The sequence below is a fragment of the Odocoileus virginianus genome, chromosome 21, assembly GCF_023699985.2.
Source record: "Odocoileus virginianus isolate 20LAN1187 ecotype Illinois chromosome 21, Ovbor_1.2, whole genome shotgun sequence".
Lineage (NCBI taxonomy): Eukaryota > Metazoa > Chordata > Mammalia > Artiodactyla > Cervidae > Odocoileus > Odocoileus virginianus.
This window is the reverse complement of record NC_069694.1, coordinates 37,868,775-37,894,059: the sequence shown is the minus strand read 5'-3', so window position 1 is coordinate 37,894,059 and position 25,285 is coordinate 37,868,775. Positions and strand designations below refer to the sequence as shown.

Below are 25,285 nucleotides of genomic sequence, written 5' to 3'. Positions count from 1 at the left end.
GAAAACTAACTCATTAGAAAAGACCCTTATGCTAGGAAAGATTGAAGGCAGGAGGAGAAGGGGGTGATAGAAGATGAGGTGGTTGGATGGCATCATGACTCAATGGACATGAGTTTGAGTAAATTCTGGGAGTTGGTGATGGACAGGGAAGCCTGGTGTGCTGCAGTCCATGGGGTCACAAAGAGTGACATGACCGAGCAACTGAACTGAACTGTAAGATACTTTTGGAGGGTTCTCTGAAAAGTCTGATATTAGTGAACCTGCACTTTTAAGGCTTCTAAAAATAGAGATCACCTACAAAATCATGTTATATTCCTGAGAGTCTCAAATATTGAAAGAAACTATTTGCCATAAGATCTCTCTCTTCTGTTTCACTTAGGATGAAAGCCTTTGATGAACTCATGAGATTGTGGAAAGAATGTTTCTAACACTTTTAGTTACATTCAAAGATTGAAATGCAATCAACAGCTTAGAGGGGATATTCCTACTTATTTGACAAGTTGGATTGTTTGTCTCAACTCAGAAAATAAAAGATCATCTTCTAATATACAAGGGTTTCATAGGATGCAAGAAGAGAACTCTTGCCTATGGAATTAGTAAAGTAAAAATGTTTGTTGTACAAATTTAGAGATTGGCTCATGTATAAAGAATCCTGCCTACACTGTAAAAGATTGCACTTGCCATGACTTAGGGGATTTGAAGAAGCAGAATGCTGATTCTGAGGTCATAGGGCCTTAGGGGCTGTATTTATTTGCTTGGACTGAGATAACAAAATACCATGAACTCAGTGGCTTAAACAACAGTTTCTTTTCTCACGGTTATAAAGACTAGAAGCCCACGATCAAGTTGTTGACATATTTGGTTTCTTCTGAGTCCACTCTCCTCATCTTGTAGATGTCCAAATTCTTGCTGTGTCCACACATGATCATCCCATGGCCTGTGTAGTCTGTGTCCTAATCTCTTATAAAGATACCATGTCATATTGGATTAGGGCCCATCCACATGGTCTCATTTTATTGCCTGCTAAGTCACTTCAGTCATGTCTGACTCTTTGTGACCCTGTGGACTGTAGCCCACCAGCCTCCTCTGTCCATGGAATTCTCCAGCAAGAATACTGGAGTGGTTTTCCAGGGCCTCCTCCAGGGGATCTTCCAGACCCAGGGATTGATCCTGGGTCTCTTATGTCTCCAGGCAGGTTCTTTACCACTAGCACTACCTGGGAAGCCTATTTTATCTTAATTACCTCTCTAAAGGCCCTGTCTCCAAATACAGTCACATTCTGAGGTGCTGGGGGTTCAAATTTCAATAAGTGAATTCCCAAAATTTGAATTCCCAAATATTGGGAAATATGCTATCCTGGATCTCTCAGAATATAGATCCAGGAAACGTGGAAGTAGTTCACAGTATTTCCCAATGTATGATCTTGATTATTCGCATGGTAATGCTAGAAGATCCAGGAGAAGATGCCTGAGCTTACAATAATATTTGCACATATTGTCATACATTCAGTATAGAAGTCAGTTACTGCTGTTATTTGTTCATATATATATATATATATATATATATATATATAATTTTATTGATTTGTTTATTTTTGGCTATGCTAGGTCTTCATTGCTGCATGGGCTTCTCTCCATTTGTGGCAAATGGGGGCTATGATGTAGCTGGGCTGTGGTTGCATCTCTTGTGGAGCATGGGTTCTAGGGCACTCGGGCTTCAGTAGTTGCAGTGTATGGTCTCAGTAGGTTGCGGTTCCAGGGCTCTAGAGCACAGGCTCAATAATCGTGATGCAGGGGCTTCTTTGCCCTGATGCATGTGGGATCCTCCGGGACCAGGGATAGAACCCACAACTCCCGCAATGGTAGGTGGATTCTCCACCACTGAGCTACCAGGGAAGTCCTTGTTACGGGTTTTTTAATTAATTTTTTAGAAACTTTTTGTTTTGTATTGGAGTATAGCTGATTAGGGCTTCCCATGTGACTCAATGGTAAAGAATCCAGCTATCAGTGCAGGAGATGTGGGCTCAATCCCTGGGTCAGGAAGATGCCCGGGAGAAGGAAATGGCAGTCCATCCACTCCAGTATTCTTGCCTGGGAAATTCCACAGAGGAGCCTGGCAGGTTCACAGAGTTGCAAAAATGTCAGACACAACTAAGCAACTAAATAGCAACAATAGCTGATTGATGATGTTTTGATAGTTTCCAGTGGCTAGTAAAGGGATTCAGCCATACATATATATGTATCCATTCTCCCCCAAACTACTCTCCCAGCCAGGCTACCACATAACATTGAGCAGAGTTCCTTGTGCTGCTGTTAGGGGTTTTTTAAGTTAACCTTTATTGGAGTATAGTTTTTAAAATATTTCTTTCTTTCTTTGACTGTGCCAGGTCTTAGCTGCAGCATGCAAACGCAGTTGCAACATGTGAACTTACTGAAGTAAGTGAAGCAAAATGAATCAGTTACACCTATACCTATGTCCGCTCTTTTTTAGATTCTCTTCCCATATAGGTCACTAGCATATTGAGTAGAGTTCCCTGTGCTGTACAGTGGGTTCGTATTAGTTACCTGTTTTATATATAGTAGTGTGTATATGTCAATCCCAATTTCCCAATTTATCCCTACCCCTTTCCCCTTAGCCCTAAGTTTGTTTTCTACATCTGTGGCTCTTTTTGTGTCTTGTAAATAGATTCATTTGTACTTTTTTTAGATTCCACATATAAGCAATATCATATTTGTCTTTCTCTGTCTGACCTTGTTTTACTTTTTCATAAAGATCAGTAGAGAGTTAACAACATTTTCTTCCCAGTAGTAGTAGTAATAGTGAAAGTTGCTCAGTCGTGTCTGACTCTTTGCAACCCCATGGACTATACAGTCCATGTAATTCTCTAGGCCAGAATACTGGAGTGGGTAGCCTTTCCTCTCTCCAGGGGAATCTTCTCAACCCAGGGATCAAACCCAGGTCTCCTGCATTGCAGGCGGATTCTTTACCAGCTGAGCCACAAGGGAAGCCCAAGAATACTGGAGTGGGTAGCCTATCCCTTCTCCAGCGGATCTTCCTGACCCAGGAATTGAACCAGGGTCTCCTGCATTGCAGGTGGATTCTTTACCAACTGAGCTATCAGAGAAGCCCTTTCTTCCCAGAGCCTTTGTCAGAATTGTGTGCATCATCTCACTTAATATCAGTTTCCAAGACATTTGTTTGGTTAGAACGTCTCAACCACATATGTATCAATAAATTTGCAAGTTTTATTCAAGAAGTGGGTGTTTACATGATGCAGTTGTCAGAGCAGGCTCACTGCTATAATAAAGAAACCCCAAATCTCAGCACTTTAAAGTTTATTTCTACTTCTATAAAGTCTAGTCAATATTCCTGATCATGTAGTTCTCCTAGGCAATTTTTCTCCAAATGGTTGCTCAGAGAACTAGGCTCTTCCCATCTTATAGCACTACTATCTTAAATAGGTTGGTTCCAAGGTTCTGTGGAAGGGAAATAGAACATGTAGAAGGCACTCCAGGTGTTTACCTCCTTGACCCAAATGCGAAAGAACGTCACTTCTGTTCATGTTGGCCAGAACCAGTCCTTAGATTCAGAGAGACTAGAAAACATAGTCCTTGGCTGGACAGCTGCTTTCCAGTAATAGCTCTCCACTATGAACACGGAACTTGAATCTTTGGTGGTCAGCTGGCCCCCTCTGCTATGTACAGCAACTCCAGCATAGGTTTCTTTAAATACAGTTGCATTGGAAATTTAGTGACTTAAAAGCCAAACTGCCCAGCTAGAACCCTGGCTCTGCTGTTTATTGGCGTGTGACCTTGGGAATACTGCTCACCTCTCACCACCTCAGCTTTCTCATCTATAAAATAGGAATTTTATTCAGAGGTTTGAACAGACTACTATAAAGCACCTGAAATATTGCCTAGCCCACAGTCAACACTCAGTAAGTGGTAGCTATTATCATTATTCTCATGAGTATGTCCCCACCACACTCCTTGTGAAGTAGGCTGTAAAAGTTTCAAGAACCCATAGCCCTCAGTGCTGTAGAGATGACCCTAGTGGGGAACTCTGCCTGACAAAAGTGGCCATGACTGAATGAATGAACCAGTATCTTCTCTTGTAACAGTCGAGTGTTTATAACACACAGAGTGAGTCAGCAGGTTATTACAGGGGTGGAATCCAAAAAATGAAAAGAACAAAACCAAACAAACACCCAGAGAAAAGACAATGATCAGAAGCCATGAGACAATAATGCCAAGAGCTGTCAGACACCATGAATGGGGAGAGCTAAGAAAGACCATGGAGAGAGTGGAATAGCAGGAACAGGGGACTGCAAAGAGTAGCTGAGTCATCAGAATGGTACCGGACTGCAACAGGGACCCACAGCATCATGAGAACACAATGACACAAACGGCTAACGTCCCACATGACCTTCCGGCTTCATTCCAGTGCGCAGAGGGTCTGACTGTAAAACAGATACTTGTCTTCCTTACTTTAAAGCCCCATCACTTAAGATTTCCTACCTTGTCATTTTGGCTTGTGATTTGAAAGAGCCTGTCATCATAGCCACTGTCATTAACTTGAAACATGTAAGTGATCTTGGTACCTTTTTCTGATAATATAAATCTAGTGGCTGTGAATTTCAGTTCACAGATACAAGTGTAGAAGAAATCTTCTACAACAAGGGACTTCCTGATTCTGAGCACCACCAGCAGCCTTCCTCTGATGTGTTGAAATTTAACCTTGTTCATTCTTGGAGCTTGACCCCCAACTTACCCAGGATGGGTCACAGTTCTGGAATCTTATGCAGTGCTGCAGCATCCAGCAGGTGGAATATAGCCCATGGGTTGTTGGTCATCTCTTCACAGCCCTGACCACATGCAGTCCACATCATCCCCTCACGTCCAGCAGCTCTGAGCTGCTTCTGCACCAGGTTCACTGCATGGATATTTTTACCAAGGCTGTGAACTCCATGCACCCTGGGGTCTCAAGCACCCTTCGATTGTGCCTTTCTAGGGTCTATCTTGCTCCCTCCCTTGCACTACTACTGGAAAGTATGATCCAGGTTCCCATGTCCAAACCCATGCCTCTGGCCCTCATTGAACCTAAAGAGTCTTTTTAACATTATTATTAACAGAGAGAAGCTCTTTTACTTCAATTTTCTCCAAGTCGTTTTGTCCCCACCTGTACTTTCTCTTTTCTGCTGAGGTTTAAACTTTTGAAATACAAACCAGAAAGTTTTCCAGCTGACTTCCATGCCCATCCTTACTACACACACTTCATCTTGATGAAGAAGGCAGACCTTCCCACCTACAAATATGAGAGAAAAGGAAAGGGAAAAATAAAGAGATAAAAGTTAGGTATTTTGGGGAATTCACTGGCAGTCCAGTGGTTAGGACTCTGTGCTAACTCCTTGCTTCCACTTCAGGGAACTAAGTGGGAACTAAGATCCTTCAAGCCACTCAGCACAGCCAAAAAAGAGAAAAAGTTAAACACTCCAAATACTTTTTATTCTTCTTTTTTTTTCTTTTTGCTGTAGATACCTGGAAACTCAGGTTCAAATTTTACGCTCAGTACAATTACAGACCCTTGGAATGAGGATATTTACTAGTTGTTGTTGTGGTTTTTTTTTTCCCTTAAATTCTGATTTCAGGTAGTCATTCTCATTTTAACTTTATTTGGTATACCTTGTAAACAAATACATTTTCCTACCTATTCAAATCCATATTGATTTTTTTTTAACTGATTTTTGTAGCAGTGTGGAGGGTAGCTGGGGTCTGCCAATAGAGACATACTCAAGTCAGGACTCAGAGCTGGAAGGTCTGTCCTGATGTCCAGCAGTTCTAGTGACTAAGATTCCAGTGACCTCTGTTGTGTGCTCAGCCATAGTAGAGATTCAGTTCTGCCTGTTTCTGACTGTCCTGCTCTAGGTCCCACCAGTAAACTGATCATCTTCTTTCTTTCAACATAATGGCATCTGTTTATTTTAGCTTCTCCTTATTCTTGACTTCTCCTATGTAGAGGCTTGTACTAGTTACCTTTTCTCAATCTTTGTCTTTCAGTTTTTGCTTTTGCTACCATTTGAACACCTCCCAAAGAAAGATAATATTCATTAGACTAATTAACTGCAATTATTCCTAATTGAGTTTTCCTGATAGATCAACTTATAGGTTCATTTTTTTCTCACCAGACTACTGATTTGTTTTAAAATGATATTAAAGGATATAAATCAACAGCCAGATGAAGAGATATATAGGGCAAGGTCCCGAACAAAAGAGCACTGTCCTCGAGGAGCTTGGGGCCTCGCATGGTGGCCTGAGGAACCCATGTAGAAACCAGGTCTCCCACGTGGAAACTCCAAAAAAGGGCCTCAACTCATAGGTTATTGATTAAATGGGTTATTGACTTTTCTTGGATCTGATAACTGCCTTTGTTTGTGACAATGAATAAGGTGTCAGGGTCCTTTCATACAAGAGAATTATATGCAGAAGTAAAACTCTAGAAGAGGATAACAGGGAAGAACCTCTTAGAAGGCGCTGTGGGCAAACAGGTATCCTAAAGTGTAGTTTGTTCAATATTACCATTAATTAAAGATAGGGTAAATAAAGCAAATATTGTTTTCAGAATATAAGTATATCCTTTCCCTTTGAGGCTTCCCTGGTGGCTTAGATGGTAAAGTGTCTGCCAGCAATGTGGGAGACCCAGGTTCGACCCCTGGGTTGGGAAGATCCCCTGGAGAAGGAAATGGCAACCCATTCCAGTACCCTTGCCTGGAAAGTCCCATGGACAGAGGAGCCTGGTAGACTGCAGTCCACAGGGGTCGCAAAGAGTCAGACACAACTGAGCACCTTCACTTTGCTTTCACTTTTGAGGATAAAACCCCATCCTGACCCATTCAGACGTTGTTTGGCTCCATGACCTTTTTGATGCAATGACCAGAGTCCAGATTTGTACGTTTGCCACAGTCTGGGTTATCAGGTCTTAAGTACGACCTTAAGCAACATGGTAGCCTGTGACTACAAAATGAGATTATACTTTCTAGTGAAAGTGAAAGTTGCTCAATTGTGTGTGACTCTTTGCAACCCCATGAACTACACAGTCCATGAAATTCTCCAGGCCAGAATACTGGAGTGGGTAGCCGTTCCCTTCTCTAGGTGATCTTCCCAACCGAGGGATCAAGCCCAGATCTCCCACATTGAAGATGGATTCTTTACCAGCTGAGCCATCAGAGAAGCCCTGGCACTTTCTCTTTGTCTCTGAATATTATTAAGACACAAGTTTCCAAGTGGCCTCCTGAAAAGATCCCCAATAGTTCTGATGATGATTTGTTATCTCAACACTATTTTATATATATTCATTTGTCCAGATTCCACTAGCTTGTAGATGCAAATAAAGTCATGTTAAGAGAAATAACCAACTAGTGATCAAGTGACGTCATCACTTACATAATGCAGGACTTCAGTCTCCTTTTGAAATCTCACTTTCTTGAAATGTTTTAGGCATCTTCACCTGGTGTCTCACATATGCTCACAAACACAGCCCATCAGGTACCACATACACTTGCTGGAACCTGGAGCTTTTCCACCGAAAACATGTTTCTAAAAAATATGTAAATCACAACTTAAGTTGCCAGATGTGTCATTTTGCAAGTTAATACTTTTCATCTTTGATTTACATATTCAGCTTAATGTATGTATTCAGAGTTTTATGACAAATTATGCCATTATATCTTTTCTAATTTGTTCATAAATTATAATTTAAATTATAAACTTCCCGAAGTCAATTCAAATGCTAGTACATGTTCTTTTAAGTTTTTAAAAAATAGACTAAATATAGGTGTTCTTCTACACCTATGTTTCATACTATAATTATTCAGAACTTTAAACTATGTATATGTCTATGTGTATGTCTATGCATATTGACTGTTACTGGTTGGGTTCCCTGGGAGGGAAGTAGACTCTGACACAGAGCTTGAGGCAACAAGCCATTCATTAAGTTGAACCTTGTGACTCACCATTGTGTTGACAGCAGTTTAACCCTTGTGCTGCTTAGACCCACTTCTTCACATACATTCTGGAACACCTCCTCCCAGATCCAGTAGACCTGTTTTCTAGGGGAAATGTAGAAGTGGAAGTTGAGTGGAAAGAATTACAGCCCTGATGTCAGGGCTGTGGCAGGGTCTGGCCCTGCCCTGCTGCATGGTAACTCCTGCTGGGTTGCACTGGTGTCCAGGAAAGCCTCTGGATCACCTGATGAGCCCTATAGGTGCCAGGTTCCCTGCAGACACTGCTATGGCTCCACAGGCATCTCAGCTTCTGCTTTATTCCAGCATGCATGGCAGTTCTTGCTCTGCCTGCCAGTGTCTCTGACCAAGCTCCACCTAAAGGCATTAAAGAAAAATGCTTCTCCCCTGTCTCTTCTCTTCGGGGGAATCCAAACCAACAGCGTCGGGGTCTTAACAGATTTCGGTGAAATAGCACTTTCAACTTTTATTTAGCACCCTTCTTCTCCCGAGGTCCCAGACACCCACTCAGGGGACTTGGAAATGAGAATGTGCTTGATGATAGCCACCAGGCTGCCGAGATCACTATTCTCTTAAAACTCAAGTCCATTGTTTCTGACCTGACTTTCTTCAAGATGATTTCTCCCAAGAAGCAAATTTTCTTCATCCAAATGGTTCCATGTGGGCCCACCTTACCAGTTTGCCAGACACTCCTGCTCTTGCCTGAAATTCAACTAATTACAACTTTCTCCCCCAATACTATCTGCCAGATTAAAACGAAATCTTCAAGTAATTGTGCATAAATAAGTATGCTTTTTCCACCTCTAAAAGAAAACCAAAGCACTCTACAGACATTAGCAAGTGCTAACGCAGTGACAGAAAATACTGTAGAATGAGAAAAACAAACCGCTTCATGTCAGAGCCAACTGCTTAGGCTAATATATGTAATTAATTATAGACTTTCCGGCTTTCAGCAACTTTGCAGAAATTATTGCATAAATAATACATCATTGAAATCCAGAATCTCAGAATCATTAAGAAAGCTGTCTGTCAGTAATTCATGGGACTGAAGAACAAAGAAAATAAAGACTTGAATCTATCTTGCTAACCTATTTTAGCTTTGCTTAGAGCAAATTTTTATGTAAATTAAACAGAATTAATTAAAATGTAATTTTGAGCTAGTTTTGTTGAGAAATAACAAAAGCATTCATTACAGATTCAAGAAAAATTTACCATAAACTCAAAAGTTAATTACAAATCTAATTATAATAAATCACTAATACAATTGATTAAACTAATTCATCCTGAGTTTATACATTTTTCTATTTCTATAGCACTTGTTGGGTTTGTTTATTTGGGGTTTCTTTTTGCCTGGGCTGGGTTTTAGTTGCAGCATGCAGGATCTCGTTCCTTCATCAGGAATTAAACCTGGGTCCCCTGCATTGGGAATGTGGAGTCTTAACCTCTGAACCACCAGGGAAGTCCCAGTGGTTGATTATTTGTTTGGTTTTTAATATCTATACCATTCCCAGAAGACCATTTTCTTTTTTTCCATAGTATGCACTCCAGATAGTATGATAAATGAAGGAGCAAATGAATGATTGTCATGTATAAAAGAAGGACTATTTCCCTCAAGTATTCTGGGCTGCCTTCTTGTCAAAGGCTGCCTTCTTGCAGCATCATGTCAAAGTGACGGGGACCCACACCAGAGCCAAATAGTCTGGATTCTGGTTCTGACTGCATCTATTACGAGGTTGAACCCGGAAATGCACTTAACATCTCTGTGCCTCAGTTTCCTCATTTGAAAATGGGAATAATAATAGTGCCCATCTCATAGAATGTGATGAGGATTAGATGCAATTTCATGTGTAAAGTCCTTGGAACAATGTATGACACATGATAAAGCATAATTGATTTCCATCATTATTCCTCTAACTTACATATGAATAGTCCATTTTAAGTGAAAAAGAAACTAAAGAATTTTGAAATTTCAAAACTGTAACTAATTTTAGATAAAGTGATGACTAAACCTTAAGAACTTTGTGGGAACTTCCACTGTGGTCCAGTGGTTAAGACTCCATGCTTCCACTGTAATGGGCGCAGGTTCAATCCCTGGTCAGGAAACTAAGATCCCACATGCTGCATTGCATGGCCAGAAAAAATAAAATAATTTTTCAGGTTATAGAATGTCATGCTTGCCGAAGAAGAAAAAGATACCCAGGAGATGTGACCATGAAGTAAGAGAATTCAGAGGTTTAGGGGGAAATCCCGGTGCAAGAGATAATACTTATGGCAAACCAAAGCAGAGGTGAGAGGTCCCAAATCACAAGGGGACTAAAGAAAACCAAAACAAATATTGCCAATATACATACCACAGGTCTGGTCACCATGTGAGCATGATCTTGAAAGATTTCAGCTCAATCTTTGAGGAATTTCTTACCTAAGGAATGATTTCTTCTATTTCATATATGACCAGTGTTTACAGGTACCTATGATGAGTCACACCCTTGAGACGCACCTCTGATTTGTTCCACAGATGGGGTTCACAATGATATGCAGTTTAAGACTTAGACTAACACAGTCCCGTCTCCAGCTCATCTTACGTGTATGTTTCTCTGCTCCTCGCTGAGCATCATGCCTGAAAAAGCAGGCAGTTGCTCAGCTGGCAAGTACCCACACAGTTGGGTCAATGCAGGAGACACAGATTCAATCGATGGGTCAGGAAGACACCCTGGAGTAAGAAATGGCAACCCACTCCAATATTCTTGTCTGGAAGATCACATCAATAGAGGAGCCTGGCAGGCTACATACAGTCCATGGGGTCACAAAGAGATGTGACGAGCACGCACTCATGCACACAGTACTTTGCCTATCTTCTCAAGTTCTTCTGTTGTTGCTATTGTGTTTAGCTATGACTCTTCTTAGCTAAAGTCTTTGATTTTTTTGGCAATAAGTTGTATATAACATGTTCATGTAATTTTTAAAAAATCTCTTCCAGATTTTTGGTTACATTCCCTTTCTCATTTCTAATATAGGTATTTGTTTTTTCTCTCTTTTGTTATAATTTAAGGTCATCGGCTGAGAGTGCTTGAGATACCCATCTACCCAACAGGAATTATCTTGTCAATAAAGCCTCTCCACTGGCCATGATTCTCCCTTTCTTGGACAGAGCTTGGATGGGTACTGCCTGAATCTGTTTCTCTGATTCTTCTCATTCAGCACTTCAATAACTGACCAGACGCCTGCTCTCTGACACATTCTTTCTTTAGATATGTTAAAGACTTTCCTGGTGGCTCAGTGGTAAGAAGCTGCCTGCAATGCAGGAGACCTGGGTTCAATTCCTGTGTTGGGAAGATCCCCTGGAGAAGGGAATGGCAACCCACTCCAGTATTCCTGTCTGGATCATCCCATGGACAGAGGAGCCTGGTGAGTTACAGTCCGTGGGGTTGCAAAAAGTTGGACACAACTGAACAACTAACACACACATAGTCCACTTGGGTTGATCTGGAAGCCACTCTATTTAAGGTAACTTTACTTATTATTGGTTTTTGCTTTTGATATGAAAAATAACATTTACTTTCTGATTTAAAAAAGAATACAAGCAGGTTACAAAGCAATTAAATACTCCAGAATAGCTTAAAGAATATAAAATTGAGCAGAGGAACCACTAACCAGTTAAAGCCATTGTTATTTTGGTAAACATCCTTCCAGATCACCCTCAATTAAAATGAAAAAAGTATCATATTATACATGCCTTTTTATAACCTACTTTTTTACTCTCCAATATACTATAGACATTTTTCCATGTCAGTAGCTAGAAATGTTTGTCATCATTTTCAGTACAGTTCATTCACTCAGTCGTGTCTGACTCTTTGTGACCTGATGGACTGCAGCACACCAGCTTCCCTGTCCATCACCAACTCCCAGAGCCAGTGGTCATCATTTTAGCTGTCATTGTAGCAGGTATATATTGTTACCTTGTATGAATGTCCCGCAATTTATTGTGTTTAATTTTCCCCGCTTTGGTCACGCTGCACATCTTGCAGGATCTTTGTTCCTCTTCTAGGGATCGAATCTGGGCCACATCAATGAAAGTACCAAGTCCTACCACTGGTTCACCAGGGAATTTCCTATGTGTTTAAAATTTTAAGGTTATGGGGTGGAGAGGGAGGTGGGAGGGGGGACCAGGATGGGGAATACATGTAAATCCATGGCTAATTCATTTCAATGTATGACAAAAACCACTGCAATGTTGTAAAGTAATTAGCCTCCAACTAATAAAAAAATAAATAAATAAATAAATAAAAATAAAAAAATAAAATAAAATTTTAAGGTTAAAATATCAGAGGAACATTTTATTTTGAAATTTCTTGAAAATTACTTCACCATTTTGTCCATAAAGCAAATACCCACTTTTCTTTGGTTACCATGTGCTGGTTCTCTGTTAAGACTCTATATGTATGAACTTAAATTCATTCTTCTTAGAAAAGCAGAGAGACTTGAGTGAAAACCCAGTTCATCAACTGTTTTCCAGCTGACAAGTTTCCATAGATTTTCCACAAAAAGTTAGTTTTTTTCCCACTTGTTTTTTTGATTGTTTTTGTATCCAAAATGTGTTTATTGGAATGGTTTCCCATTCATTTTACTACAGGGTACTTTTAGTGCTACTTCCATCTGAAGGAGCATCGTTCTGTAAGCCTTGCTTTTCCTCCTGTAGGCTGACAGAGGATGGTAAAGCAGCCAACACGCAAAACTACTGTTTGTGCATGGCTGAAAACGGTGGTGATTTTATAGCATCCTGAGTGTTTTACATCCATGAAATAGGAACTGGGGCTCTGCACCAGGTGTTTCTTCTTTTGTTTCCTCTTCTGGAGAGGGATGAAGAAGATCCTTTGCGAGAGGCATGTTCTCATGATGAGGTCATCACCGCGGGAAAGACACTTGTTTTGAAAGTGCTCTTCAAGGCATCATTGGCTTTTTTGGCTGAATCTTCACTTTCACTTCAACTAGCTCTTATTGTGCTCTTTCCAACACTGATTTGAGATCCAGTTTCTTCACTGATAAAATAAAGTAGATGAATGAGTTGTTTCTAGGACTTTTTTTTTCTAGCTCTAAAATATTTGATTCTAGAAGACAATGTAATGGGTGGGTTTGTGCATTTTCAGTGGAAGGCATAAGACAAAATGATTAAAAACTTTCCCTTACCATCAAAATGTTTATATCAGAGAAGATAAATATATACAACATGCTTAAGGTATAAAAAATAAATCTTTTAAAGGGAATTTTATGAGAACATATAGGAAAACAAATTGACTAAAGAAGGCAAAGAAGGTTTCATGAAAAAGGAAATTAATCTGGACTTGAAGACTAGATGAGAGCTAAATGTGCAAATCTACATATGTGTGGAGATATAATCTGTGATTTAAGAGTTAAAGTAGATGGGATGGAAAGTGTGTCAGATAACATGTATTTGCTCCTTTGGGTCCCCTCTTCACTGTGCTCCACATTGAATGTTCATACTCTTGAGAAGAGTCCTTATGCCTGGGAAAGTTTACCTGCACTGATAGACTTGCTTTTTCTCTGGCTTCCAGTTGGGTTCAGCTAATTTGAAAATATGAGAGTGAGGGAAGACTGAAGTAGGAATATCTGCTCCCTGACCCCCTCCCTGCCGTGTCTCCATGGCTTGCTTCCTCTACTGAAGGCACAGCTCTTATTTAGAATCCAGCTCAATACTGGGCCCTCTATCCTATTCCACTGATTTGTTTATCTGCTTTTGTGCCAGTATCATACTGTTTTGATTACTGTAGCTTTGTAGTATAGTCTGACATCAAGGCCCATGAGTCTTCAAGCTCTGTTCTTCTTTCCCAAGATTGTTTTGGCCATCTGAGGTCTTCTGTGTTTCCATACAAATTTTAAAATTATTTTTTCTAGTTCTGTGAAAAATATCATTGGTATTTTGATAGGGATTAAGTTGAATCTGTAGATTGACTTGGGTAGTATGATTATTTTAGTGCTATTGATTCTTCCAACCCAGAAATGTGGTATATCTTTCCATCTATTTGTGTCATCTTCAGTTGCTTTCATCAGTATCTTATAGTTTTCTGAGTACAGGTCTTTTCCCTACTTAGGTAGATTTATTTCTAGGTATTTTATTCTTTTTGATGTGATGGTAAAGAGAACTATTTCATTAATTTCTTTTTCTGATAGTTTGTTATTAGTATATAGAAATGCAACAAGTTTCTGTATATTAATTTTGTGTCCTACCACTTTACTGAATTCATTGATGAACTCTAGTAGTTTTCTGGTAACATCTTTAGGATTTTCAATTATGTAGGATCATGTCATGTGTAAACAGCAACAGTTTTAATTTTTCCTTTCCAATTTAGATTCATTTCAGTTATTTTTCTTCTGTGATTAGTATGTCTAGGACTTTCAAAACTATGTTGAATAAAAGTGTATGCCATCCATTTTTTGCTGTTGCCCTGATATGGTATCTGTGATAATTGTGAAATCATTATATTATCCATGATGTGTAGGGGCCACCTTGCCACTTGGACTCATACCCCAAAGCTGTATTACATCAATGATGTGTCATAATCAGTGGTATCTTAGGGTGGAAGAACTATAGTATATTGGTCTGTAGTATAGTATATTGTATATATTGTTCTATAGTATAGTGTATGGCCTGACATATTCTTAGGAAAGGCTAAAAAGGTTCACTTCAGATTCTTGTGGAAAAAAGACAGTTTGAATTTTATTCTGTAGGCAAATGAGGGCAATTCTTGGGCTTCTAAACAGACTGCCATAATTAGGCTTATGATATAAAAATGATCTTTGAACAATGTGAAGGGTGGACTGAAAATAGATGTCTGAATATGGGAAGACCAGTTGGGCTGCCATTGCAGTAATTTAGGAGAAAAATTTATAATGGCCCAAAGTAGGGTAATTAGAGTGAAAACAACAAAAAAAATAGGACAGATATGACAGCCTGGTAAGGCGTTATTATTGCAGGAAAAAGCAGTTAAGTCAAAATAGCACAAGTTTTGGGTTTAAGACTTTCAGAAAATCTAAAAAGATAGGTATAGACCAATGGATCCTCCCTTTCCTAATAGTTTTCTCCCTTGCTAGAACAATATTCTCATTTGTGTGGAAACCAGGGAAAGGGTCATACAAAGAATTTTAAAAGCCATAAATTGATAACAGTTGAAGCTGGGTTATAGGCAAAGGAGATTTGTTATTATTCTTACTACTTTTCTGTATGTTTGGAATTTTCCACATTAAAAAATTAAAACACACAAAAATTAAAGTAGTCATCCCTCAATATCCACAGGAGTTGGTTCCAGGACCCCTCACAGATACCAAAATCTAAGTATGTTCAAGTTCTTTATATATAAGGCGTGGACTTTGCATATTCTATATCTGTGCACATCCTCTTCTATATAATTTTGTTTATGCTTTGATGTGTCAGGTCTTCATTGCTGCTAAGGCTTTTTCTCTAGTTGCCGTGAGTGGGGGCTACTCTCTAGTCGCACTGGGCAGGCTTCTCACTGAAGTGGCTTCTCCTGTTGCAGAGCACAGGCTCTAGGCGCTCAGTCTGTGGCAGCCGCAGCACGTGGGCTCAGTATTCGGCGCTCACAGGCTCTAGAGCACAGGCTCAGTAGTTGCGGGGCACAGGCTTAGTTGTTCCACGGCATGTGGGATCTTCCCCAACCAGGGATGAAACCCATGTCTCCTGCATGGGCAGGTGGATTCTCTACCACTGAGCCACCAGGGAAGCCCTCCTCTTGTATACTTTAAATCATCTCTAAATCACCTAAAATATTTAATACAATGTAAACGCTATGCAGATAGTTACAGGCATTCAGGCATGGGGCAAATTCAAGTTTTGTCTTCTGGAACTTTCTATAATCTATCCTATATGCATACTTACATGTGAAATGACTTATGTATGAGGGAGTTTATTGAACCATTCTTTACATTAGAAAAATGTTTTTCAAAAAAACAAGCAAAAGCCTCTGGGGTACTGGTTAAATAAGTTTTATTTTATCTATAAGATGGAATAATTTTCAGTCAATGGGAAGAATAAAACTGTTCTACACACAGTATATTTATATGAAGACATCTCCTACAAATAGTGTGTGAAAAATTATACAAACCCAAGTGAGAGTAAATTGGTGTATTATATGTATCCTGCTGTTTATTATATATATTCAAAATATGTACACGTACATAAATATACTCAAAAATAACTGGCAGCCCAGAGATAAGATTGCAGTAGTGGAATTGAAAGAGACACATGTACCCCAGTGTTCATTGCAGCACTATTTACAATAGCTAGCACAAGGAAGCAACCTAGGTGTCCATCAGCAGATGAATGGATAAGGAAGTTATGATACATAATCACAATGCAATATTACTCAACTCTTAAAAGGGGCACATTTGAGTCAATTCTAATGAGGTGGGTGAAACTGGAGCCTATTATACAGAGTGAAGTAAATTAGAAAGAGAAACACAAATACTGTATATTAATGCATATATATGGAATTTTGAAACACAGTAGTGACAATCCTACATGCAGGGCAGCAAAAGAAGCACAGATGTAAAGAACAGACTCTTGGACTTTGAGAGTAGGTGAGGGTGAGATGATTTGAGAGAATAACATTGAAACATGTATATTACCATATGTAAAATAGATGATCAGAGCAGATTCGATGCATGAAGCAGGGTACCCAAAACCAGTACTCTGGGACAACTCGGAGGGATAAGGTGGGGAGGGAAGTGGAAGAGGGGTTCAGGAAGGGGGACACATGGATACCCATGGCTGATTCATGTTGATGTGTGGCAAAAACCATCATGATATTGTAATTATCCTCCAATTAAAATAAATAAAATAATTTTTTAAAAAAAGATGGTTGTAGTACATGCAGGGAAATCATCCACTCAATACTAAAGGGTGTACATTTCTTTCAGTTCTCTACATTCCTACATTTCTCCCTCCAAATTGGCTTTATCCTAAAACTTGTTCCCTTGTGGCCATGTGATGGCTGCAGCCACTTAAGTATTTACATGAAGACACAGCTTCCAGCAAGAATGTCTCTTTTGGGGTTCACTTTCCTGTGCTGTGTTGTGCTCAGTTGCTCAGTTGTGTCCAACTCTTTGCGACCCCATGGACTGTAGCCACCAGGCTCCTCTGTCCATAGGGATTCTCCAGGCAAGAATACTGGAGTGGGTTGTTATGCTCTCCTCCAGGGGATCTTCCCAACCCAGGGATCAAACCCAGGTCTCCTGCATTGCAGGCAGAGCCTTTATCATCTGAGCCACCACTTTCCTGCTGCTCCTGCTAAGTCGCTTCAGTCGTGTCCAACTCTGTGCAACCCCATAGACAGCAGCCCACCAGGCTCCCCTCCCTGGGATTTTCCAGGCAAGAACACTGGAGTGGGTTGCCATTGCCTTCTCCGACCCCTTTCCTAGGAGTGAGGAAATCTTCCTGAAAGCCCTCTAGTGGACAAGCCTTGATGTCACATTGGCCAGGTTTGTAAAACCTTCCCAGTCTGAAACCTAACACTGGAAAATAAATCGCTTAGACCAGTGGTTCTCAGGCTTCCCAGGCGGCTCAGCGGTGAAGAACCCAGGTGCCAGTGCAGGAGACGCAGGAGACAGGGTTTGATCCCTGGGCTGGGAAGATCCCCAGGAGTTAGAAATGGCAACCCATTCCAGTATTCTTGCTTGAAAAGTTCTATGGACAGAGGAGCCTGGCGAGCTACAGTCCATGGGGTCACAAAGAGTCGGACGTGACTAAGCGCACACTCACCACCACTGTTTCTCAACCCAGGGTAATTTTGCCTTCCACGGGGCATTCAACAATATCTGGAGACATTCTCGTCACACCTGGAGAAAGGGTGCCACTCACATCTTTAGGGTAGAAGCAAACGACACTGCTAAACACCCTAGAACACACTTGAACAGTGCACCACGACCAAAAATTACCTGACCCCAATCCTTGTGCACTGTTGGTGGGAATGTAGATTGATGCAGTCACCGTGGAAAACAGTATGAAGTCACCTCAAAAAATTAAAAATAGGTCCAGCAATTCCAATTTTGAATATATGTCCAAAGGAAAAGAAATCACCATGTCTTTTGGAAGATATCTGCACCCCTCTATGTGTGTATATATCTTCTGACAGAGATAGACCCATATATGTGGTCGTAAATGGGAGGGTTTCCTTCTTTTTCTTCTTTTTGTGACTAAATAGTATTCCACTACATATGGAAGAGGACAGAAGAGCCTGGTGCACTTCAGTTCATGGGGTCACAAAGAGTTGGACACAGCTTAGTGACTGAAAATATATATATACATGTGGAAGATATACTGTCGGAAGATATCTGCACCCCCGCACCTCTATTTGTGTGTGTGTGTGAGTCTTTATGTGTGTGCATATATATATATGTCTTGCGTCTAACTTTATATACACACACAAGAGTGCAGATATCTTCTGACGGTATATCTTCTACATATATACACACATATATGGGTGTATGTCTATGTCTGCTCCACAACAGGAGAAGCTACTGCGGTGAGAAGCCCATGCTCTGCACCTAGAGAGTAGCCCTGCTCAACACAGCTGGAGACAAGTCAGAGCAGCAGTGAAGACCCAGTGTAGCCAAAAATAAATCAGTAAAAATAAAAAAGGAACTGTTAATACCTGATGATTTTCTAGACACAGAAAATGGGAGAGAGACTGTCATTGGAGAGATGTTAAGATTTATAGAAAAGAATAACTGGAAAGTGATTTTACTGTTAACCAGCATAGAAAATTCAGGAAAAGAAACATGTGTGGTGAGGTTCCAGGGAGATTAAGTGCTGTTTTAGGCTCCACTTGCCTTTGTCAGCATTCCTCTGGAAGCAATTATCAGGATTAATTTTATAGGGCTGGTTTTGAGTGTTATATACTATTCAATACTATGTGTCAACAATTTTGTAAGCCTGATACAGGGTGGTTCTTGGCTGGCAAGTCAGCTACCCCATTGTATTCCTGGGCCCTGAATTTGCGGACAATACCCAGTCAAATTTATCTTTCTGGACTTTGCTTTTAAAGATGACTGAGAGGCCACTACCCATTCCCACTCCTTTGTTGAATCACAGCAGTTGTTCAGGCAGCATCTGCTGCAACAACTTGTTTCTAAGTTTCTTGGTCAAAATCACAATCCAATTGTGCCTCTCGGTAATTATACCTGAGCCATCTTGATTGATTTTATTAATTTCTACTCAGTATTGGGGAAATAGGCTTTGTTTGGGTATTTTCCTCTGACTTATTAAAAAATACTTTGAAACTTACTGAGTCCAAGTTCTTTTTTTATTTTTTCAGAATTTTTCTATTTATTTTTCTACTGATGTATAGTTGATTTACAATGTTGTCTTAGTTTCAGGTGTACATCACAGTGATTCAGTTTCATACATGTATTGTTTTTCAGATTCTTTTCCCTTGTAGTTTATTACAAAGCATTGAGTATAGTTCTCTGTGCTATACAGTAGGTCCTTGCTGGTTATCTGTTCTACACTTCAGTCGTGTCCAAATATTTGTGACCCCTTGCGCTGTAGCCCACCAGGCTCCTCTGTCCATGGGATTTTTCAGGCAAGAAAAACTGGAATGGGTTGCATTTCCTTCACCAAGGGATCTTCCCAACCCAGGAATCAAACCCGTGTTTCCTGTATCTCCTGCATTGCAGTCAGATCCCTTACCCACTGAGCCATCTAGTGTCTAGGTTAATCCCAAACTCGCCGAGGAGGCGTCCTAATTCCAAACTGTTTAGTTGCTGAAGAAGAATTAGAGCAGTGGCCCAGTTCACTAACAGTTATAGTTCAGGGGTATTATTTTGTCTACTAATATAGCAATGGTAATCTTGCTGGTCCAAATGGAGACCAAATACCTTCGGTGTAGGCCCCAAAGCTATAGCATTTTGACTTATATTTGGGGATACATCCTCCAAAACAAGTGAAAGGCAAAGGGATGAGGGGGAGAGATTCCTGGGGAGCCACACACTATGCCATGTAGGGCCCAGTTCCTATCCCCAGATGCCTCTTTTCTTCATGGCTAATTTCTGGTGTCCTTCACTGCAAGGGCATCAGTTGAGACCAGCTCAATCCATTAAATAGATGGTAATAAATTGTAATAGCAAAAGAGGAGAGGTCAAGGTCTTGGTTCCTTTCTACCCAGGAGACTCCTTTTGCTTTCTATGAAAATTCTCATATGAAGAGGCATTAGGAAGGGCAGGCTTTATTAAGCCACAAAATAAAGGGTAAAGAGTGCCTATATTCATACATTTACATAACTGAGAGCAGTCACTCCAGCAGTTCCTCTCAGAAAAAGATATGCTCTAAAGGGAAATTCTGTGTTCACACAGAGTAGCAGCTGGCCAATTTTTATTTATTTATTTATTTTTTTGGAAAAAAAAAGTTCTATCTAATCAGGCAACATGCTATTCTTCCTCATTCCGTTCTCTCTGGGGAAGCAAACTCATCATTTCGTAACATTCCTTGCTTTTAGATCTTTGAACCTCCCATTGTGTTATGTTTTAAATTATTGGTTACAGTTCTATCTCAACAATCTAGGTCTTAGAAATATTTGAACTAGTCCTTACCAACTTTTCTTGCCTCAGATTCCCTAATTATTTATTTTTCTTTCTTAACCTATCTAGAATCCAGATCACTTAGTGACCTATCAGTATCTTGCTCTTCCCAGGTGGTGCTAGTGGTGAAGAACCCACCTTGCAGGACGTAAGAGACATGGGTTTGATCCCTGAGTCAGGAAGATCCCCTGGAGGAGGGAATGGCAACCCACTCCAGTATCCTTGCCTGGAGGATCCCATGGACAGAGGAGCCTGGTGGACTACAGTCCATTAGGTAGCAAAGCGTTAGACACGACTGAACAACTTAGGACATCAGTATCTTATCAACTGTGTCAGTTTGGATTTCGTTTCTCTTGCAGATGTTCTTCTCCCAGAGAGTAAACAGCTATCTTTCATCATTTCAAGTCTACGGAATCAGTTTCTCTCATAGTCTATAGATTCTGGGTTATTTTTTTTTATCACACATGCACCTCTTTTAGTTTCTGGGTATTTATCTTTCCCCTATTTCTGTTGCTTAAAGGACTTTTAAGGAATCGTAGGTCTTCTCTCTTTTCTCTATATTCAAAAGTTTTGGTACACTACAAATGTAGTTATATTTATAAAAAATTTCAAACATCGTAGAATTTAGAAAGTCTCCCCCCAAACATGATCCCTTCCCCTTGCACATTCTCCAGAAATAACCACTGTTAATATAGCAATATATATCCCTCTAGATATTTTCAAATTATCTTTCAAAATATACTTTAGTTTTTACTCTTTTATTAGAGATTATACATTTTATAATGCCTATGTTGGTCAACCTGGATAATTATTCATCTCTGTATGATATTAAGCTCTTGTCTTGATTTCTTCTATACTAAACACTCTCTTCTTGGTAGTACGTCACTCTTTCCCCTTTTCTGTAAGCTACTCTTCCCACTCCTTCAACTCTCTGGCTCACACAGAGTCATTACATTATTACACATGCTACCCCTTCCTCCAGGCAGAGCTGACTGGCCCAAGAGTGACTTTATAACCCAAGTTAGAATACCCCAGCACTGCTGAACTTTGTTGATTGGTCAGGTGTGGGCACCTGACTTAAAACTTACAAGCTTTCACACAGCAAAGGATACCATTTTAAAAACTGAAAGACAACCTATGGAATGGGAGAAAATATTCACAAATTATGTGACTGACAAGGGCTTAATCTCCAAAATATAAAAACAGCTCATATAACTCAACAACAAAAAACAACCGACCCAAGCAAAAAATGAGGCAAAGACCTTAAAAGACATTTCTCCAAAGAAGACATACAGATGGCCAGTAGGCACATGAAAAGATGCTCAACATCACTAATTATTAGAGAAATGCAAATCAAAACTATAATGAGGTACCGCCTCATACCAGTCAGAAAGGCCATCATCAAAAAGTATATAAATAACAAATGCTGTCAATGGTGTGGAGAAATGGGAACTCTCCTATACTGTAAATTTGTGCAGCCACTATAGAAAACAGTATGGAAGTTCCTTAAAAAATTAAAAATAGAGAATTCCCTGGTGGTGTAGTGGTTAAGACTCCAGGCTTTCACTGCCAAGGGCATGGGTTAGATTCCCCGATTGGGGAACTAAGATCCTGCAAGCCGAAGATTGTGGCAAGAAGGAAAGGAAGGAAGGAAGAAAGAAAACAAATAGAATTACCATATGATCCAGCAATCCTACTCTGGGGCATATACTTGAACAAAACTCTAATTCAAAGAGACACATGCAGCCATGTGTTCACAGCAGCACTCTTCACAACAGCTGAAACATGAAGACAACCTAAACATCCATTGATAGATTAATGGATAAAGAAGATGTGGTACATATATACAATGGAATACTACTCAGCCATAAAAAAGAATGAAATAATGCCATTTGCAGCAACATGGATGCAACTAGAGATTATCATACTCTGAAGTCAGAAGTGTTAGTTGCTCAGTTGTGTCCTACTCTTTGCAACCCCATGTAGCCCATCAGGCTCCACTGTCTATGGGATTCTCCAGACAAGAAAACTGGAGTAGGTTACCATGCCCTTCTCTAGGGGATCTTTCTGACCCAGGGATCAAACCTGGGTCTCCTGCATTGCCGGCAGATTCTTTCCTGTCTGAACTACCAGGGAAGTCATAAAGAGAAAGGCAAATACCATGTGGTATCTCTTACATAGAGAATCTGAAGTATGGCACAAACGAACCCATTTATTAAACAGAAGTATACTCACAGACATAGAGATCAAGCTTGTGATTACCAGAGTGATGGGGGGGGTGGGTAGGGAGAAGGATGGACTGGGAGTTTGGAGTTGGTATAGATGCAAACTCTTACATTTAGAATGGATAAATGTAACAACAAAGTTCTTCTGTACTGTATAGTAGAGGGGAACTATATTCAATCTCCTGGGATAAACCATGATGGAAAAGAATATTTTTAAAAATGTATATATGTATATGGCTGAGTCACTTTGCTGTACAACAGAGACTGGCACAACATTGTAAATCAACTATACTTCAAATAAAAAAAATTCACGTGCCCCTTGACTAGGCTAAAGAATTCCTAGATAGCTGGTAACATTATTTCTGGAAATGTCTGTGAGCGTGTTTCTGGAAGAGATTAGTGTTTGAATGATACACCCATCTCTGTGGGTGGGCATCATCCAATCTGCTCAGGGGCTGAATAGAACAAAAAAGTGGAGGAAGGGTGAATTTGCTCTCTACTTGGTTTGAGACATCCATCTTCTCCAGCCTTTGCACTAGGACCCAGACTTACCATCAACTTCTCAATTCCTGGACCTTTGGACTTGGACTGGAACACACAACATTTGCTGCTCTGGTTCTCAGGCCTTCAGAGTAAGAGTGAATTACTAGTGACTTTCCTAATTTTTCATCTTGCAGACCACAGATTGTGGATCTTCCTGGCCTACATAATCTTCCCTGGGAGGGAAGATTCCTATTATATATATATATATAATATATATATATATATAATATATATAAATATAATATTTATATATTATATATATATAAATCCCACTGCAGTATTCTTGCCTGGAGAATCCCCATGGACAGAGGAGCCTGGCTGGCTATAGTCCATAGAGCTGCAGAGTCAGACATGACTGAAGTGACTGAGTATGTATATATATTCCTGTTTGTATCTCCTGTTGATTCTATTTCTCTGGAGAACCCTGACTAATACAATCACATAATGTCACTTAGTGGGAAGGTCTTACCTTCCGGGGTCTAGAATTTGGTGTTGGGGATTGGAGACTATAAGATCAGTTTGTTTAAATGCTGAAGTTTTACTAAGCAAAAATATCAGGGACATTAGAAATAACATTTCAGGATTTTAGCATTTCTAAATATAGACGTGAGTAAGGTATCTATCTAAGTACAATAACATTCAGCCACATTCTCAAACTGTATTATCCTAAATGGCAGTAGTAATCCTTCAGGTCATGACATGCATTATTTACAAACAATTTCTAAAAAATATGTAAATCACAACTTAAGTTGCCACATGTGTCATTTAAGTTAATACTTTTCATCTTTGATTTACATATTCAGCTTAATATATGTACTCAGAGTTTTATGACAAATTATGCCATTATATCTTTTCTAATTTGTTCATAAATTATAATTCAAATTATAAACTTCTCCAAGTGAATTCAAATGCTAGCACATGTTCTTTTAAGTTTTTTAAAAATATACTGAATATAGGTGTTCTTCTGCACCTATGTTCCAAACTATAATTATTCAAAACTTTAAACTGTTGTCTATGTATATTGACTGTTACTGGTTGGGTTCCCTGGGAGGGAAGTAGACTCTGACACAGAGCTTGAGGCAACAAGCCATTCATTAAGTTGAACCTTGTGACTCACCGTTGTGTTGACAGCAGTTTAACCCTTGTGCTGCTTAGATCCACTTCACATACATTCTGGAACACCTCCTCCCAGATCCAGTAGACCTGTTTTCTAGGGGAAATGTAGAAGTGGAAGTTGAGTGGAAAGAATTACAGCCCTGATGTCAGGGCTGTAGCTGAGTTCATCTTGCCTCTCCTCCACTATCCGCTGAAGATTCTTATCATTCTCTGAGAACACCTTTGCTGGTCTTAGCAGTTTGCCCCATGGTTTGGGTCAGGTCCTTATCCTACAGGTCTGGTTCCCGGGGAACCACGTCTTCTTTGGTACATAATAATTTGTATACTTGTCCATTTGCTGTCACAATTGGGCAGGAAGTATCAAGAGGTGCCCAAGTGGATTTTCTGGGCACCAAGCTTATCCTCCCTTCCTGGTTAGTCATCAGGGTCAGTTATTTCTGAGGGAATGATGATTCCTCTCTTTGTCTACTAAGTTGAATTTTGCCAATGATAGTAGATGGATCAGCCTTGGTAAGTGAAATTCATCTTTTTGGGTCCATATTCAGTCACCATGGATATTCTATTCAAGCACCCACTGGTCAAGCACTGAAGTGGCTGATGACAGAGGCTGACTACCATCAAGTGGCCAAGTCATTTTGTTTCTTAGTTGCTTATGTTTCTTCCATGATGGATGATGTCTGGTGGAGATTAATACAGGATACAAAGATCCTCATAGTTTGTGTACACTCTCATCTGTCTATCCACTCTACCCTAGACCTACTCTATGCTAATTTTGTAA

General features: G+C 40.0%; 1 long non-coding RNA gene across 1 annotated transcript; it reads right to left on the bottom strand.

The window, feature by feature from the left end:
• Nucleotides 1–5,020: 5,020 nt before the first annotated feature.
• LOC110142465 (uncharacterized) lies at nucleotides 5,021–24,839 on the bottom strand. Its single transcript, XR_002315317.2, has 4 exons — nucleotides 24,509–24,839; nucleotides 8,009–8,104; nucleotides 7,440–7,592; nucleotides 5,021–5,304 (listed from the first exon to the last, which is right to left on the bottom strand). It is a non-coding gene; the product is annotated as an uncharacterized lncRNA (long non-coding RNA).
• Nucleotides 24,840–25,285: the final 446 nt, after the last annotated feature.